Raw genomic sequence first — 21,602 nt, forward strand, 5'->3', positions numbered from 1 at the left:
AAACCAGAGAAAACCCAGGATCTGGCCAAGAAGCATGCGAAGAGGGCAAAATCGTGATCAGATGCGGGCATAACCCGGACCTAACCGGTGTTATCCTCTAAAATATTAATCGAAACCGGGTTTAATTCTTAGTTTCAGTGTGGTACCACATTACTACGTGATTCAAACCCGAAAAAACCTAGGATCTAGCCAACAAATATGCGAAGGAGGCAAAATCATGAGCCAGATGCGGGCATAACTCAGACCTAACCCCGACCTAACCGGTTTTATCCTCTAAAATATTGATCGAAACCAGTTTTAATTGTCTGTTTCAGTGTGGTACCACATTACTACGTGATTCAAACCAGAGAAAACCCAGGATCTGGCCAACAAGCATGCGAAGAAGGCAAAATCGTGATCAGATGCGGGCATATCCAAGACCTAACCCCGACCTAACCGGTTTTATCCTCTAAAATATTGATCGAAACAAGGTTTAATTGTCTCTTTCAGTGTGGTACCACAATACAACGTGATTCAAACCCGAAAAAACCCAGGATCTGGCCATCAAGTATGCGAGGAAGGCAAAATCATTAGCCAGATGCGGGCATAACCCAGACCTAACCCAGACCTAACCGGTGTTATCCTCTAAAATATTGATCGAAACCGGGTTTAATTGTTTGTTTCAGTGTGGTACCACATTACTACGTGATTCAAACCCGAAAAAACTCAGGATCTGGCCAACAAGTAAGCGAAGGAGGCAAAATCATGCGCAAAATGCGGGCATAACCCAGACCTAGCCCAAACCTGACCATTGATACCGGCTAAAATACTGACCGGATCCAGGTTTAATTGACTGTTACTGTTTGGTGTCGCATTACTACGTGATTCAAACCCGAAAAAACCCAGGATCTGGCCAACAAGTATGCGAAGAAGGCAAAATCATAAGCCAGATGCGGGCATAACCCAGACCTAACCCAGACCTAACCGGTTTTACCGACTAAAATACTGACCGTAGCCAGGTATAATTGACTGTTACTGTGTGGTACCACATTACTAAGTGATTCAAGCCCGAAAAAACCCAGGACATGGCCAACAAGTAAGCGAAGGAGGCAAAATCATGAGCCAGATGCGGGCATAACCCAGACCTAACCCCGACCTAACCGGTTTTATCCTCTAAAATATTGATCGAAACCAGGTTTAATTGTCTGTTTCAGTGTGGTACCACATTACTACGTGATTCAAACCAGAGAAAACCCAGGATCTGGCCAACAAGCATGCGAAGAGGGCAAAATCGTGATCCGATGCGGGCATAACCCAGACATAACCAAGACCTAACCGGTGTTATCCTCCAAGATCTTGATCGAAACCAGGTTTAATTGTCTCTTTCAGTGTGGTACCACAATACAACGTGAATCAAACCCGAAAAAACCCAGGATCTGGCCAACAAGTATGCGAAGATGGCAAAATCATGAGCCAGATGCGGGCATAACCCAGACCTAACCCCGACCTAACCGGTGTTATCCTCTAAAATATTGATCGAAACCGGGTTTAATTGTTTGTTTCAGTGTGGTACCACATTACTACGTGTTTCAAACCCGGAAAACCTAGGATCTGGCCAACAAGTTTGCGAAGGAGGCAAAATCATGAACAAAATGCGGGCATAACCCAGACCTAACCCAGACCTAACCGTTGTTATCCTCTAAAATGTGGATCGAAACCAGGTTTAATTGACTGTTACTGTGTTGTACCACATTACTACGTGATTCAAACCTGAATAAACCCAGGATCTGGCCAACAAGTATGCGAAGAAGGCAAAATGATGAGCCAGATGAGGGCACAACTCAGACCTAATCCAGACCTAACCGGTGTTACCGACTAAAATACTGACCGAAGCCAGGTTTAATTGACTGTTACTGTGTTGTACCACATTACTACGTGATTCAAACCCGAAAAAACCCAGGATCTGGCCAACAAGCATCCGCAGAAGGCAAAATCATGAGCCAGATGCGGGCGTAACCCAGACCTAGCCGGTGTTACCGACTAAAATACTGGCCGAAGCCAGGTATAATTGACTGTTACTGTGTGGTACCACATTACTACGTGATTCAAACCAGAGAAAACCAAGGATCTGGCCAACAGGCATGCGAAGAAGGCAAAATCGTGATCAGATACGGGCATAACCCAGACCTATCCGGTGTTATCCTCTAAAATATTGATCGAAACCGGGTTTAATTGTTTGTTTCAGTGTGGTACCACATTACTACGTGATTCAAACCCGAAAAAACCTAGGATTTGGCCAACAAGTATGCGAAGATGGCAAAATCATGAGCCAGATGCGGGCATAACCGAGACCTAACCCAGACCTAATCGGTGTTACCGACTAAAATACCGAAGCCAGGTATAATTGACTGTTACTGTGGGGTACCACATTACTACGTGATTCAAGTCCGAAAAAACCCAGGATCTGGCCAACAAGTAAGCGAAGGAGGCAAAATCATGAGCCAGATGCGGGCATAACCCAGACCTAACCCCGACCTAACCGGTTTTATCCTCTAAAATATTGATCGAAACCAGGTTTAATTGTCTGTTTCAGTGTGGTACCACATTACGACGTGACTCAAACCAGAGAAAACCCTGGATCTGGCCAACAAGCATGCGAAGAAGGCAAAATCGTGATCAGATGGGGGCATAACCCAGACATAACCAAGACGTAACCGGTGTTATCCTCTAAGATCTTGATCGAAACCAGGTTTAATTGTCTCTTTCAGTGTGGTACCACAATACAACGTGATTCAAACCCGAAAAAACCCAGGATCTGGCCAACAAGTATGCGAAGAAGGCAAAATCATGAGCCAGATGCGGGCATAACGCAGACCTAACCCAGACCTAACCGGTATAACCGACTAAAATACTGTCCGAAGCCAGGTTTAGTTAACTGTTACTGTGTGGTACCACATTACTACGTGTTGCATACCCGAAAAAACCCAGGATCTGGCCAACAAGCATGCGAAGAGGGCAAAATCATGATCAGATGCGGGCATAACCCAGACCTAACCCAGACCTAACCGGTGTTATCCTCTAAAATATTGATCGAAACCGGGTTTAATTGTTTGTTTCAGTGTGGTACCACATTACTACGTGATTCAAACCCGAAAAAACTCAGGATCTGGCCAACAAGTAAGCGAAGGAGGCAAAATCATGCGCAAAATGCGGGCATAACCCAGACCTAGCCCAAACCTGACCGTTGATACCGGCTAAAATACTGACCGGATCCAGGTTTAATTGACTGTTACTGTTTGGTATCGCATTAATACGTGATTCAAACCCGAAAAAACCCAGGATTTGGCCAAGAAGTATGCGAAGAAGGCAAAATCATGAGCCAGATGCGGTCATAACCGAGACCTAACCCAGACCTAATCGGTGTTACCGACTAAAATACTGACCGAAGCCAGGTATAATTGACTGTTACTGTGTGGTACCACATTACTACGTGATTCAAGTCCGAAAAAACCCAGGATCTGGCCAACAAGTAAGCGAAGGAGGCAAAATCATGAGCCAGTTGCGGGCATAACCCAGACCTAACCCAGACCTAACCGGTTTTTTCCTCTAAAATATTGATCGAAACCAGGTTTAATTGCCTGTTTCAGTGTGGTACCACATTACGACGTGACTCAAACCAGAGAAAACCCTGGATCTGGCCAACAAGCATTGACTGTTACTGTTTGGTATCGCATTAATACGTGATTCAAACCCGAAAAAACCCAGGATTTGGCCAAGAAGTATGCGAAGAAGGCAAAATCATGAGCCAGATGCGGTCATAACCGAGACCTAACCCAGACCTAACCGGTGTTACCGACTAAAATACTGACCGAAGCCAGGTTTAATTGACTGTTACTGTGTGGTACCACATTACTACGTGAATCAAACCAGAGAAAACCCAGGATCTGGCCAACAAGCATGCGAAGAAGGCAAAATCATGAGCCAGATGAGGGCACAACCCAGACCTAACCCAGACCTAACCGGTGTTACCGACTAAAATACTGACCCAAACCAGGTTTAATTGACTGTTACTGTGTGGTACCACATTACTACGTGCTTCAAACCAGAGAAAACCCAGGATCTGGCCAACAAGCATGCGAAGAAGGCAAAATCGTGATCATATACGGGCATAACCCAGACCTATCCGGTGTTATCCTCTAAAATATTGATCGAAACCGGGTTTAATTGTTTGTTTCAGTGTGGTACCACATTACTACGTGATTCAAACCCGAAAAAACCTAGGGTCTGGCCAACAAGTATGCGAAGGAGGCAAAATCATGAACAAAATGCGGGCATAACCCAGACCTAACCAAGACCTAACCGGTGTTATCCTCTAAAATATTGATCGAAACCAGGTTTAATTGTCTCTTTCAGTGTGGTACCACATTACTACGTGATTCATACCCGAAAAAACCCAGGATCTGGCCATCAAGTATGCGAAGAAGGCAAAATCATGAGCCAGATGCGGGCATAACCCAGACCTAACCCAGACCTAACCGGTGTTACCAGCTAAAATACTGACCGGATCCAGGTATAATTGTTTGTTTCAGTGTGGTACCACATTACTACGTGATTCAAATCCAAAAAACCCATGATCTGGCCAACAAGTATGCGAAGAAGCCAAAATCATGAGCCAGATGCGGGCATAACCCAGACCTAACCCAGACCTAATCGGTGTTACCGACTAAAAGACTGACCGAAGCCAGGTTTAATTGACTGTTACTGTGTGGTACCACATTACTACGTGATTCAAACCAGAGAAAACCCAGGATCTGGCCAACAAGCATGCGAAGAAGGCAAAATCATGATCAGATGCGGGCATGGCCCCGACCTAACCAAGACCTAACCGCTGTTATCCTCTAAAATATTGATCGAAATCAGGTTTAATTGTCTCTTTCAGTGTGGTACCACAATACAACGTGATTCAAACCCGAAAAAACCCAGGATCTGGCCATCAAGTATGCGAAGAAGGCAAAATCATGAGCCAGATGCGGGCATAACCCGGACCTAACCGGTGTTATCCTCTAAAATATTGATCGAAACCGGGTTTAATTGTTTGTTTCAGTGTGGTACCACATTACTACGTGATTCAAACCCGAAAAACCTAGGATCTAGCCAACAAATATGCGAAGGAGGCAAAATCATGAGCCAGGTGCGGGCACAACCCAGACCTAACCCAGACCTAATCGGTGTTACCGACTAAAAGACTGACCGAAGCCAGGTTTAATTGACTGTTACTGTGTGGTACCACATTACTACGTGATTCAAACCAGAGAAAACCCAGGATCTGGCCAACAAGCATGCGAAGAAGGCAAAATCATGATCAGATGCGGGCATGGCCCCGACCTAACCAAGACCTAACCGCTGTTATCCTCTAAAATATTGATCGAAATCAGGTTTAATTGTCTCTTTCAGTGTGGTACCACAATACAACGTGATTCAAACCCGAAAAAACCCAGGATCTGGCCAACAAGCATGCGAAGAAGGCAAAATCGTGATGAGATGCGGGCATAACCCAGACCTAACCAAGACCTACCCGGTGTTATCCTCAAAAATATTGATCGAAACCAGGTTTAATTTTCTCTTTCAGTGTGGTACCACAATACAACGTGATTCAAACCCGAAAAAACCCAGGATTTGGCCAACAAGTATGCGAAGAAGGCAAAATCATGAGCCAGATGTGGGCATAACCCAGACCTAACCCAGACCTAACTGGTGTTACCCTCTAAATTGTTGATCGAAACTAGGTTTAATTGACTGTTTCAGTGTGGTACCACATTACTACGTGATTCAAACCAGAGAATACCAAGGATCTGGCATACAAGTATGCGGAAAAGGCAAAATCATGAGCCAGATGCGGGCATAACCCAGACCTAACCCATGCCTAACTAGTGTTATCCTCTAAAATATTCATCGAAACCAGGTTTAATTGACTGTTTCAGTGTGGTACCACATTACTACGTGATTCAAACAAGAAAAAACCCAGGATCTGCCCAACAAGTATGCGAAGAAGGCAAAATCATGAGCCGGATGCGGACATAACCCAGACCTAACCCAGACCTAACCGGTGTTATCCTCTAAAATGTGGATCGAAACCATGTTTAATTGATTGTTACTGTGTGGTAACACATTACTACGTGATTCAAACCCGTAAAAACCCAGGATCTGGCCAACAAGTATGCGAAGAAGGCAAAATCATGAGCCTGATGCGGGCATAACCCAGACCAAACCCAGACTTAACCGGTGTTACCGACTAAAATACTGACCGAATCCAGGTTTAATTGACTGTTTCATTGTGGTACCACATTACTACGTGATTCAAATCCGAAAAAACCCAGGATCTGGCCAACAAGTATGCGAAGAAGGCAAAATCATGAGCCAGATGCGGGAATAACCTAGACCTAACCCAGACCTAACCGGTTTTATCCTCTAAAATATTGATCGAGACCAGGTTTAGTTGACTGCTTCAGTGTGGTACCACATTACTACGTGATTCAAACCAGAGAAAACCATGGATCTGGCCTACAAGTATGCGGAAAAGGCAAAATCATGAACCAGATGCGGGCATAACCCAGACCTTACCCAGACCTAGCCGGTGTTACCGACTAAAATACTGACCGAATCCAGTTTTAATTGACTGTTTCAGTGTGGTACCACATTACTACGTGATTCAAACCCGAAAAAACCCAGGATCTGGACAACAAGTATGCGAAGAAGGCAAAATCATGAGCCAGATGCGGGAATAACCTAGACCTAACCCAGACCTAACCGGTTATATCCTCTAAAATATTGATCGAGACCAGGTTTAGTTGACTGCTTCAGTGTGGTACCACATTACTACGTGATTCAAACCAGAGAAAACCATGGATGTGGCCTACAAGTATGCGGAAAAGGCAAAATCATGAGCCAGATGCGGGCATAACCCAGACCTTACCCAGACCTAACCGGTGTTACCGACTAAAATACTGACCGAATCCAGGTTTAATTGACTGTTTCAGTGTGGTACCACATTAATACGTGATTCAAACCCGAAAAAACCCAGGATCTGGACAACAAGTATGTGAAGAAGGCAAAATCATGAGCCAGATGCGGGAATAACCCAGACCTAACCCAGACCCAACCGGTGTTATCCTCTAAAATGTGGATCGAAACAATGTTTAATTGACTGTTTCAGTGTGGTACCACATTACTACGTGATTCAAACCAGAGAAAACCATGGATCTGGCCTACAAGTATGCGGAAAAGGCAAAATCATGAGCCAGATGCGGGAATAACCCAGACCTAACCCAGACCCAACCGGTGTTATCCTCTAAAATGTGGATCGAAACAATGTTTTATTGACTGTTTCAGTGTGGTACCACATTACTACGTGATTCAAACCAGAGAAAACCATGGATCTGGCCTACAAGTATGCGGAAAAGGCAAAATCATGAACCAGATGCGGGCATAACCCACACCTAACCCAGACCTAACTGGTGTTATCCTCTAAAATGTGGATCGAAACAATGTCTAATTGACTGTTTCAGTGTGGTACCACATTACTACGTGATTCAAACCAGAGAAAACCATGGATCTGGCCTACAAGTATGCGAAGAAGGCAAAATCATGAGCCAGATGCGGGAATAACCTAGACCTAACCCAGACCTAACCGGTTTTATCCTCTAAAATATTCATCGAAACCAGGTTTAATTGGCTGTTTCAGTGTGGTACCACAATACTACGTGATTCAAACACGAAGAAACCCAGGATCTGGCCAACAAGTATGCGAAGAAGGGCAAAATCATGAGCCAGATGCGGGCATAACCCACACCTAACCCAGACCTAACTGGTGTTATCCTCTAAAATATTGATCGAAACTAGGTTTAATTGACTGTTTCAGTGTGGTACCACATTACTACGTGATTCAAACACGAAAAACCCAGGATCTGTCCAACAAGCATGCGAAGAAGGCAAAATGGTGATCAGATGCGGGCATAACCCAGACATAACCAAGACCTAACCGGTGTTATCCTCCATGATCTTGATCGAAACCAGGTTTAATTGTCACTTTCAGTGTGGTACCACAATACAACGTGATTCAAACCCGAAAAAACCGAGGATCTGGCCAACAAGTATGCGAAGAAGGCAAAATCATGAGCCAGATGAGGGCACAACTCAGACCTTATCCAGACCTAACCGGTGTTACCGTCTAAAATACTGACCGAAGCCAGGTTTAATTGACTGTTACTGTGTTGTACCACATTACTACGTGATTCAAACCCGAAAAAACCCAGGATCTGGCCAACAAGCATGCGAAGAAGGCAAAATCATGAGCCAGATGCGGGCATAACCCACACCTAACCCAGACCTAACTGGTGTTATCCTCTAAAATGTGGATCGAAACAATGTTTAATTGACTGTTTCAGTGTGGTACCACATTACTACGTGATTCAAACCAGAGAAAACCATGGATATGGCCTACAAGTATGCGAAGAAGGCAAAATCATGAGCCAGATGCGGGAATAACCTAGACCTAACCCAGACCTAACCGGTTTTATCCTCTAAAATATTCATCGAAACCAGGTTTAATTGGCTGTTTCAGTGTGGTACCACAATACTACGTGAATCAAACCCGAAAAAACCCAGGATCTGTCCAACAAGTATGCGAAGGAGGCAAAATCATGAACAAAATGCGGGCATAACCCAGACCTAACCCAGACCTAACCGTTTTTATCCTCTAAAATGTGGATCGAAACCAGGTTTAATTGACTGTTACTGTGTTGTACCACATTACTACGTGATTCAAACCTGAAAAAACCCAGGATCTGGCCAACAAGTATGCGAAGAAGGCAAAATCATGAGCCAGATGAGGGCACAACTCAGACCTTATCCAGACCTAACCGGTGTTACCGTCTAAAATACTGACCGAAGGCAGGTTTAATTGACTGTTACTGTGTTGTACCACATTACTACGTGATTCAAACCCGAAAAAACCCAGGATCTGGCCAACAAGCATGCGAAGAAGGCAAAATCATGAGCCAGATGCGGGCGTAACCCAGACCTAACCCAGACCTAACCGGTGTTATCCTCTAAAATATTGATCGAAACCAGGTTTAATTGTCTCTTTCAGTGTGGTACCACAATACAACGTGATTCAAACCCGAAAAAACCGAGGATCTGGCCAACAAGTATGCGAAGAAGGCAAAATCATGAGCCAGATGCGGGCATAACCCGGACCTAACCGGTGTTATCCTCTAAAATATTGATCGAAACCAGGTTTAATTGACTGCTACTGTGTGGTACCACATTACTACGTGCTTCAAACCAGAAAAAACCCAGGATCTGGCCAACAAGCATGCGAAGAAGGCAAAATCGTGATCATATACGGGCATAACCCAGACCTATCCGGTGTTATCCTCTAAAATATTGATCGAAACCGGGTTTAATTGTTTGTTTCAGTGTGGTACCACATTACTACGTGATTCAAACCCGAAAAAACCTAGGGTCTGGCCAACAAGTATGCGAAGGAGGCAAAATCATGAACAAAATGCGGGCATAACCCAGACCTAACCAAGACCTAACCGGTGTTATCCTCTAAAATACTGATCGAAACAAGGTTTAATTGTCTCTTACAGTGTGGTACCACAATACAACGTGATTCAAACCCGAAAAAACCCAGGATCTGGCCATCAAGTATGCGAAGAAGGCAAAATCATGAGCCAGATGCGGGCATAACCCAGACCTATCCCCGACCTAACCGGTTTTATCCTCTACAATATTGTTCGAAACCAGGATTAATTGTCTCTTTCAGTGTGGTACCACAATACAACGTGAATCAAACCCGAAAAAACCCAGGATCTGGCCAACAAGTATGCGAAGAAGGCAAAATCATGAGCCAGATGCGGGCATAACCCGGACCTAACCGGCGTTATCCTCTAAAATATTGATCGAAACCGGGTTTAATTGTTTGTTTCAGTGTGGTACCACATTACTGCGTGATTCAAACCCGAAAAAACCTAGGATCTAGCCAACAAATATGCGAGGAAGGCAAAATCATAAGCCAGATGCGGGCATAACCCAGACCTAACCCCGACCTAACCGGTTTTATCCTCTAAAATATTGATCGATACCAGGTTTAATTGTCTGTTTCAGTGTGGTACCACATTACTACGTGATTCAAACCAGAGAAAACCCAGGATCTGGCCAACAAGCATGCGAAGAAGGCAAAATCGTGATCAGATGCGGGCATAACCCAGACCTAACCCCGACCTAACCGGTTTTATCCTCTAAAATATTGATCGAAACCAGGTTTAATTGTCTGTTTCAGTGTGGTACCACATTACTACGTGATTCAAACCAGAGAAAACCCAGGATCTGGCCAACAAGCATGCGAAGAAGGCAAAATCGTGATCAGATGCGGGCATAACCCAGACATAACCAAGACCTAACCGGTGTTATCCTCCAAGATCTTGATCGAAACCAGGTTTAATTGTCTCTTTCAGTGTGGTACCACAATACAACGTGAATCAAACCCGAAAAAACCCAGGATCTGGCCATCAAGTATGCGAAGAAGGCAAAATCATGAGCCAGATGCGGGCATAACCCGGACCTAACCCAGACCTAACCGGTGTTACCGACTAAAATACTGACCGAAGCCAGGTTTAATTGACTGTTACTGTGTGGTACCACATTACTACGTGATTCAAACCAGAGAAAACCCAGGATCTGGCCAACAAGCATGCGAAGAAGGCAAAACCATGATCAGATGCGGACATAACCCAGACCTATCCAAGACCAACCGGTGTTATCCTCTAAAATATTGATCGAAATCAGGTTTAATTGTCTCTTTCAGTGTGGTACCACAATACAACGTGATTCAAACCCGAAAACACCCAGGATCTGGCCAACAAGTATGCGAAGAAGGCAAAATCATGAGCCAGATGCGGGCATAACCCGGACCTAACCGGTGTTATCCTCTAAAATATTGATCGAAGCCGGGTTTAATTGTTTGTTTCAGTGTGGTACCACATTACTACGTGATTCAAACCCGAAAAAACCTAGGATCTAGCCAACAAGTATGCGAAGGAGGCAAAATCATGAGCCAGATGTGGGCATAACCCAGACCTAACCCCGACCTAACCGATTTTATCCTCTAAAATATTGATCGAAACCAGGTTTAATTGACTGTTACTGTGTGGTACCACATTACGACGTGATTCAAACCACAGAAAACCCAGGATCGGGCCAACAAGCATGCGAAGAAGGCAAAATCATGATCAGATGCGGGCATAACCCAGACCTAACCAAGACCTAACCGGTGTTATCCTCTAAAATATAGATCGAAACCAGGTTTAATTGTCTCTTTCAGTGTGGTACCACAATACAACGTGATTCAAACCCGAAAAAACCCAGGATCTGGCCAACAAGTATGCGAAGAAGGCAAAATCATGAGCCAGATGCGGGCATAACGCAGACCTAAGCCAGACCTAACCAGTATAACCGACTAAAATACTGTCCGAAGCCAGGTTTAGTTAACTGTTACTGTGTGGTACCACATTACTGCGTGTTGCATACCCGAAAAAACCCAGGATCTGGCCAACAAGCATGCGAAGAGGGCAAAATCATGATCAGATGCGGGCATAACCCAGACCTAACCCAGACCTAACCGGTGTTATCCTCTAAAATATTGATCGAAACCGGGTTTAATTGTTTGTTTCAGTGTGGTACCACATTACTACGTGATTCAAACCCGAAAAAACTCAGGATCTGGCCAACAAGTAAGCGAAGGAGGCAAAATCATGCGCAAAATGCGGGCATAACCCAGACCTAGCCCAAACCTGACCGTTGATACCGGCTAAAATACTGACCGGATCCAGGTTTAATTGACTGTTACTGTTTGGTGTCGCATTACTACGTGATTCAAACACGAAAAAACCCAGGATCTGGCCAACAAGTATGCGAAGAAGGCAAAATCATAAGCCAGATGCGGGCATAACCCAGACCTAACCCAGACCTAACCGGTATAACCGACTAAAATACTGTCCGAAGCCAGGTTTAGTTAACTGTTACTGTGTGGTACCACATTACTACGTGTTGCATACCCGAAAAAACCCAGGATCTGGCCAACAAGCATGCGAAGAAGGCAAAATCGTGATCAGATGCGGGCATAACCCAGACATAACCAAGACCTAACCGGTGTTATCCTCCAAGATCTTGATCGAAACCAGGTTTAATTGTCTCTTTCAGTGTGGTACCACAATACAACGTGATTCAAACCCGAAAAAACCCAGGGTCTGGCCAACAAGCATGCGAAGAAGGCAAAATCATGAGCCAGATGCGGGCGTAACCTAGACCTAACCCAGACCTAACCGGTGTTACCGACTAAAATACTGACCGAAGCCGGGTTTAATTGACTGTTACTGTGTGGTACCACATTACTACGTGATTCAAACCAGAGAAAACCCAGGATCTGGCCAACAAGCATGCGAAGAATGCAAAATCATGATCAGATGCGGGCATAACCCAGACCTAACCAAGACCTAACCGGTGTTATCCTCTAAAATATAGATCGAAACCAGGTTTAATTGTCTCGTTCAGTGTGGTACCACAATACAACGTGATTCAAACCCGAAAAAACCCAGGATCTGGCCAACAAGTATGCGAAGAAGGCAAAATCATAAGCCAGATGCGGGCATAACCCAGACCTAACCCAGACCTAACCGGTATAAGCGACTAAAATACTGTCCGAAGCCAGGTTTAGTTAACTGTTACTGTGTGGTACCACATTACTACGTGTTGCATACCCGAAAAAACCCAGGATCTGGCCAACAAGCATGCGAAGAAGGCAAAATCGTGATCAGATGCGGGCATAACCCAGACATAACCAAGACCTAACCGGTGTTATCCTCCAAGATCTTGATCGAAACCAGGTTTAATTGTCTCTTTCAGTGTGGTACCACAATACAACGTGATTCAAACCCGAAAAAACCCAGGGTCTGGCCAACAAGCATGCGAAGAAGGCAAAATCATGAGCCAGATGCGGGCGTAACCTAGACCTAACCCAGACCTAACCGGTGTTACCGACTAAAATACTGACCGAAGCCGGGTTTAATTGACTGTTACTGTGTGGTACCACATTACTACGTGATTCAAACCAGAGAAAACCCAGGATCTGGCCAACAAGCATGCGAAGAATGCAAAATCATGATCAGATGCGGGCATAACCCAGACCTAACCAAGACCTAACCGGTGTTATCCTCTAAAATATAGATCGAAACCAGGTTTAATTGTCTCGTTCAGTGTGGTACCACAATACAACGTGATTCAAACCCGAAAAAACCCAGGATCTGGCCAACAAGTATGCGAAGAAGGCAAAATCATGAGCCAGATGCGGGCATAACGCAGACCTAACCCAGACCTAACCGGTATAACCAACTAAAATACTGTCCGAAGCCAGGTTAAGTTAACTGTTACTGTGTGGTACCCCATTACTACGTGTTGCATACCCGAAAAAAACCCACGATCTGGCCAACAAGCATGCGAAGAGGGCAAAATCATGATCAGATGCGGGCATAACCCAGACCTAAGCCAGACCTAACCGGTGTTATCCTCTAAAATATTGACCGAAACCGGGTTTAATTGTTTGTTTCAGTGTGGTACCACATTACTACGTGATTCAAACCCGAAAAAACTCAGGATCTGGCCAACAAGTAAGCGAAGGAGGCAAAATCATGAGCCAGATGCGGGCATAACCCAGACCTAACCCCGACCTAACCGGTTTTATCCTCTAAAATATTGATCGAAACCAGGTTCAATTGTCTGTTTCAGTGTGGTACCACATTACTACGTGATTCAAACCAGAGAAAACCCAGGATCTGGCCAAGAAGCATGCGAAGAGGGCAAAATCGTGATCAGATGCGGGCATAACCCGGACCTAACCGGTGTTATCCTCTAAAATATTAATCGAAACCGGGTTTAATTCTTAGTTTCAGTGTGGTACCACATTACTACGTGATTCAAACCCGAAAAAACCTAGGATCTAGCCAACAAATATGCGAAGGAGGCAAAATCATGAGCCAGATGCGGGCATAACTCAGACCTAACCCCGACCTAACCGGTTTTATCCTCTAAAATATTGATCGAAACCAGTTTTAATTGTCTGTTTCAGTGTGGTACCACATTACTACGTGATTCAAACCAGAGAAAACCCAGGATCTGGCCAACAAGCATGCGAAGAAGGCAAAATCGTGATCAGATGCGGGCATATCCAAGACCTAACCCCGACCTAACCGGTTTTATCCTCTAAAATATTGATCGAAACAAGGTTTAATTGTCTCTTTCAGTGTGGTACCACAATACAACGTGATTCAAACCCGAAAAAACCCAGGATCTGGCCATCAAGTATGCGAGGAAGGCAAAATCATTAGCCAGATGCGGGCATAACCCAGACCTAACCCAGACCTAACCGGTGTTATCCTCTAAAATATTGATCGAAACCGGGTTTAATTGTTTGTTTCAGTGTGGTACCACATTACTACGTGATTCAAACCCGAAAAAACTCAGGATCTGGCCAACAAGTAAGCGAAGGAGGCAAAATCATGCGCAAAATGCGGGCATAACCCAGACCTAGCCCAAACCTGACCATTGATACCGGCTAAAATACTGACCGGATCCAGGTTTAATTGACTGTTACTGTTTGGTGTCGCATTACTACGTGATTCAAACCCGAAAAAACCCAGGATCTGGCCAACAAGTATGCGAAGAAGGCAAAATCATAAGCCAGATGCGGGCATAACCCAGACCTAACCCAGACCTAACCGGTTTTACCGACTAAAATACTGACCGTAGCCAGGTATAATTGACTGTTACTGTGTGGTACCACATTACTAAGTGATTCAAGCCCGAAAAAACCCAGGACATGGCCAACAAGTAAGCGAAGGAGGCAAAATCATGAGCCAGATGCGGGCATAACCCAGACCTAACCCCGACCTAACCGGTTTTATCCTCTAAAATATTGATCGAAACCAGGTTTAATTGTCTGTTTCAGTGTGGTACCACATTACTACGTGATTCAAACCAGAGAAAACCCAGGATCTGGCCAACAAGCATGCGAAGAGGGCAAAATCGTGATCCGATGCGGGCATAACCCAGACATAACCAAGACCTAACCGGTGTTATCCTCCAAGATCTTGATCGAAACCAGGTTTAATTGTCTCTTTCAGTGTGGTACCACAATACAACGTGAATCAAACCCGAAAAAACCCAGGATCTGGCCAACAAGTATGCGAAGATGGCAAAATCATGAGCCAGATGCGGGCATAACCCAGACCTAACCCCGACCTAACCGGTGTTATCCTCTAAAATATTGATCGAAACCGGGTTTAATTGTTTGTTTCAGTGTGGTACCACATTACTACGTGTTTCAAACCCGGAAAACCTAGGATCTGGCCAACAAGTTTGCGAAGGAGGCAAAATCATGAACAAAATGCGGGCATAACCCAGACCTAACCCAGACCTAACCGTTGTTATCCTCTAAAATGTGGATCGAAACCAGGTTTAATTGACTGTTACTGTGTTGTACCACATTACTACGTGATTCAAACCTGAATAAACCCAGGATCTGGCCAACAAGTATGCGAAGAAGGCAAAATGATGAGCCAGATGAGGGCACAACTCAGACCTAATCCAGACCTAACCGGTGTTACCGACTAAAATACTGACCGAAGCCAGGTTTAATTGACTGTTACTGTGTTGTACCACATTACTACGTGATTCAAACCCGAAAAAACCCAGGATCTGGCCAACAAGCATCCGCAGAAGGCAAAATCATGAGCCAGATGCGGGCGTAACCCAGACCTAGCCGGTGTTACCGACTAAAATACTGGCCGAAGCCAGGTATAATTGACTGTTACTGTGTGGTACCACATTACTACGTGATTCAAACCAGAGAAAACCAAGGATCTGGCCAACAGGCATGCGAAGAAGGCAAAATCGTGATCAGATACGGGCATAACCCAGACCTATCCGGTGTTATCCTCTAAAATATTGATCGAAACCGGGTTTAATTGTTTGTTTCAGTGTGGTACCACATTACTACGTGATTCAAACCCGAAAAAACCTAGGATTTGGCCAACAAGTATGCGAAGATGGCAAAATCATGAGCCAGATGCGGGCATAACCGAGACCTAACCCAGACCTAATCGGTGTTACCGACTAAAATACCGAAGCCAGGTATAATTGACTGTTACTGTGGGGTACCACATTACTACGTGATTCAAGTCCGAAAAAACCCAGGATCTGGCCAACAAGTAAGCGAAGGAGGCAAAATCATGAGCCAGATGCGGGCATAACCCAGACCTAACCCCGACCTAACCGGTTTTATCCTCTAAAATATTGATCGAAACCAGGTTTAATTGTCTGTTTCAGTGTGGTACCACATTACGACGTGACTCAAACCAGAGAAAACCCTGGATCTGGCCAACAAGCATGCGAAGAAGGCAAAATCGTGATCAGATGGGGGCATAACCCAGACATAACCAAGACGTAACCGGTGTTATCCTCTAAGATCTTGATCGAAACCAGGTTTAATTGTCTCTTTCAGTGTGGTACCACAATACAACGTGATTCAAACCCGAAAAAACCCAGGATCTGGCCAACAAGTATGCGAAGAAGGCAAAATCATGAGCCAGATGCGGGCATAACGCAGACCTAACCCAGACCTAACCGGTATAACCGACTAAAATACTGTCCGAAGCCAGGTTTAGTTAACTGTTACTGTGTGGTACCACATTACTACGTGTTGCATACCCGAAAAAACCCAGGATCTGGCCAACAAGCATGCGAAGAGGGCAAAATCATGATCAGATGCGGGCATAACCCAGACCTAACCCAGACCTAACCGGTGTTATCCTCTAAAATATTGATCGAAACCGGGTTTAATTGTTTGTTTCAGTGTGGTACCACATTACTACGTGATTCAAACCCGAAAAAACTCAGGATCTGGCCAACAAGTAAGCGAAGGAGGCAAAATCATGCGCAAAATGCGGGCATAACCCAGACCTAGCCCAAACCTGACCGTTGATACCGGCTAAAATACTGACCGGATCCAGGTTTAATTGACTGTTACTGTTTGGTATCGCATTAATACGTGATTCAAACCCGAAAAAACCCAGGATTTGGCCAAGAAGTATGCGAAGAAGGCAAAATCATGAGCCAGATGCGGTCATAACCGAGACCTAACCCAGACCTAATCGGTGTTACCGACTAAAATACTGACCGAAGCCAGGTATAATTGACTGTTACTGTGTGGTACCACATTACTACGTGATTCAAGTCCGAAAAAACCCAGGATCTGGCCAACAAGTAAGCGAAGGAGGCAAAATCATGAGCCAGTTGCGGGCATAACCCAGACCTAACCCAGACCTAACCGGTTTTTTCCTCTAAAATATTGATCGAAACCAGGTTTAATTGCCTGTTTCAGTGTGGTACCACATTACGACGTGACTCAAACCAGAGAAAACCCTGGATCTGGCCAACAAGCATTGACTGTTACTGTTTGGTATCGCATTAATACGTGATTCAAACCCGAAAAAACCCAGGATTTGGCCAAGAAGTATGCGAAGAAGGCAAAATCATGAGCCAGATGCGGTCATAACCGAGACCTAACCCAGACCTAACCGGTGTTACCGACTAAAATACTGACCGAAGCCAGGTTTAATTGACTGTTACTGTGTGGTACCACATTACTACGTGAATCAAACCAGAGAAAACCCAGGATCTGGCCAACAAGCATGCGAAGAAGGCAAAATCATGAGCCAGATGAGGGCACAACCCAGACCTAACCCAGACCTAACCGGTGTTACCGACTAAAATACTGACCCAAACCAGGTTTAATTGACTGTTACTGTGTGGTACCACATTACTACGTGCTTCAAACCAGAGAAAACCCAGGATCTGGCCAACAAGCATGCGAAGAAGGCAAAATCGTGATCATATACGGGCATAACCCAGACCTATCCGGTGTTATCCTCTAAAATATTGATCGAAACCGGGTTTAATTGTTTGTTTCAGTGTGGTACCACATTACTACGTGATTCAAACCCGAAAAAACCTAGGGTCTGGCCAACAAGTATGCGAAGGAGGCAAAATCATGAACAAAATGCGGGCATAACCCAGACCTAACCAAGACCTAACCGGTGTTATCCTCTAAAATATTGATCGAAACCAGGTTTAATTGTCTCTTTCAGTGTGGTACCACATTACTACGTGATTCATACCCGAAAAAACCCAGGATCTGGCCATCAAGTATGCGAAGAAGGCAAAATCATGAGCCAGATGCGGGCATAACCCAGACCTAACCCAGACCTAACCGGTGTTACCAGCTAAAATACTGACCGGATCCAGGTATAATTGTTTGTTTCAGTGTGGTACCACATTACTACGTGATTCAAATCCAAAAAACCCATGATCTGGCCAACAAGTATGCGAAGAAGCCAAAATCATGAGCCAGATGCGGGCATAACCCAGACCTAACCCAGACCTAATCGGTGTTACCGACTAAAAGACTGACCGAAGCCAGGTTTAATTGACTGTTACTGTGTGGTACCACATTACTACGTGATTCAAACCAGAGAAAACCCAGGATCTGGCCAACAAGCATGCGAAGAAGGCAAAATCATGATCAGATGCGGGCATGGCCCCGACCTAACCAAGACCTAACCGCTGTTATCCTCTAAAATATTGATCGAAATCAGGTTTAATTGTCTCTTTCAGTGTGGTACCACAATACAACGTGATTCAAACCCGAAAAAACCCAGGATCTGGCCATCAAGTATGCGAAGAAGGCAAAATCATGAGCCAGATGCGGGCATAACCCGGACCTAACCGGTGTTATCCTCTAAAATATTGATCGAAACCGGGTTTAATTGTTTGTTTCAGTGTGGTACCACATTACTACGTGATTCAAACCCGAAAAACCTAGGATCTAGCCAACAAATATGCGAAGGAGGCAAAATCATGAGCCAGGTGCGGGCACAACCCAGACCTAACCCAGACCTAATCGGTGTTACCGACTAAAAGACTGACCGAAGCCAGGTTTAATTGACTGTTACTGTGTGGTACCACATTACTACGTGATTCAAACCAGAGAAAACCCAGGATCTGGCCAACAAGCATGCGAAGAAGGCAAAATCATGATCAGATGCGGGCATGGCCCCGACCTAACCAAGACCTAACCGCTGTTATCCTCTAAAATATTGATCGAAATCAGGTTTAATTGTCTCTTTCAGTGTGGTACCACAATACAACGTGATTCAAACCCGAAAAAACCCAGGATCTGGCCAACAAGCATGCGAAGAAGGCAAAATCGTGATGAGATGCGGGCATAACCCAGACCTAACCAAGACCTACCCGGTGTTATCCTCAAAAATATTGATCGAAACCAGGTTTAATTTTCTCTTTCAGTGTGGTACCACAATACAACGTGATTCAAACCCGAAAAAACCCAGGATTTGGCCAACAAGTATGCGAAGAAGGCAAAATCATGAGCCAGATGTGGGCATAACCCAGACCTAACCCAGACCTAACTGGTGTTACCCTCTAAATTGTTGATCGAAACTAGGTTTAATTGACTGTTTCAGTGTGGTACCACATTACTACGTGATTCAAACCAGAGAATACCAAGGATCTGGCATACAAGTATGCGGAAAAGGCAAAATCATGAGCCAGATGCGGGCATAACCCAGACCTAACCCATGCCTAACTAGTGTTATCCTCTAAAATATTCATCGAAACCAGGTTTAATTGACTGTTTCAGTGTGGTACCACATTACTACGTGATTCAAACAAGAAAAAACCCAGGATCTGCCCAACAAGTATGCGAAGAAGGCAAAATCATGAGCCGGATGCGGACATAACCCAGACCTAACCCAGACCTAACCGGTGTTATCCTCTAAAATGTGGATCGAAACCATGTTTAATTGATTGTTACTGTGTGGTAACACATTACTACGTGATTCAAACCCGTAAAAACCCAGGATCTGGCCAACAAGTATGCGAAGAAGGCAAAATCATGAGCCTGATGCGGGCATAACCCAGACCAAACCCAGACTTAACCGGTGTTACCGACTAAAATACTGACCGAATCCAGGTTTAATTGACTGTTTCATTGTGGTACCACATTACTACGTGATTCAAATCCGAAAAAACCCAGGATCTGGCCAACAAGTATGCGAAGAAGGCAAAATCATGAGCCAGATGCGGGAATAACCTAGACCTAACCCAGACCTAACCGGTTTTATCCTCTAAAATATTGATCGAGACCAGGTTTAGTTGACTGCTTCAGTGTGGTACCACATTACTACGTGATTCAAACCAGAGAAAACCATGGATCTGGCCTACAAGTATGCGGAAAAGGCAAAATCATGAACCAGATGCGGGCATAACCCAGACCTTACCCAGACCTAGCCGGTGTTACCGACTAAAATACTGACCGAATCCAGTTTTAATTGACTGTTTCAGTGTGGTACCACATTACTACGTGATTCAAACCCGAAAAAACCCAGGATCTGGACAACAAGTATGCGAAGAAGGCAAAATCATGAGCCAGATGCGGGAATAACCTAGACCTAACCCAGACCTAACCGGTTATATCCTCTAAAATATTGATCGAGACCAGGTTTAGTTGACTGCTTCAGTGTGGTACCACATTACTACGTGATTCAAACCAGAGAAAACCATGGATGTGGCCTACAAGTATGCGGAAAAGGCAAAATCATGAGCCAGATGCGGGCATAACCCAGACCTTACCCAGACCTAACCGGTGTTACCGACTAAAATACTGACCGAATCCAGGTTTAATTGACTGTTTCAGTGTGGTACCACATTAATACGTGATTCAAACCCGAAAAAACCCAGGATCTGGACAACAAGTATGTGAAGAAGGCAAAATCATGAGCCAGATGCGGGAATAACCCAGACCTAACCCAGACCCAACCGGTGTTATCCTCTAAAATGTGGATCGAAACAATGTTTAATTGACTGTTTCAGTGTGGTACCACATTACTACGTGATTCAAACCAGAGAAAACCATGGATCTGGCCTACAAGTATGCGGAAAAGGCAAAATCATGAGCCAGATGCGGGAATAACCCAGACCTAACCCAGACCCAACCGGTGTTATCCTCTAAAATGTGGATCGAAACAATGTTTTATTGACTGTTTCAGTGTGGTACCACATTACTACGTGATTCAAACCAGAGAAAACCATGGATCTGGCCTACAAGTATGCGGAAAAGGCAAAATCATGAACCAGATGCGGGCATAACCCACACCTAACCCAGACCTAACTGGTGTTATCCTCTAAAATGTGGATCGAAACAATGTCTAATTGACTGTTTCAGTGTGGTACCACATTACTACGTGATTCAAACCAGAGAAAACCATGGATCTGGCCTACAAGTATGCGAAGAAGGCAAAATCATGAGCCAGATGCGGGAATAACCTAGACCTAACCCAGACCTAACCGGTTTTATCCTCTAAAATATTCATCGAAACCAGGTTTAATTGGCTGTTTCAGTGTGGTACCACAATACTACGTGATTCAAACAC

Source organism: Colletes latitarsis, chromosome 7 (assembly GCF_051014445.1).
Source record: "Colletes latitarsis isolate SP2378_abdomen chromosome 7, iyColLati1, whole genome shotgun sequence".
In the NCBI taxonomy this organism is placed as follows: Eukaryota; Metazoa; Arthropoda; class Insecta; order Hymenoptera; family Colletidae; genus Colletes; species Colletes latitarsis.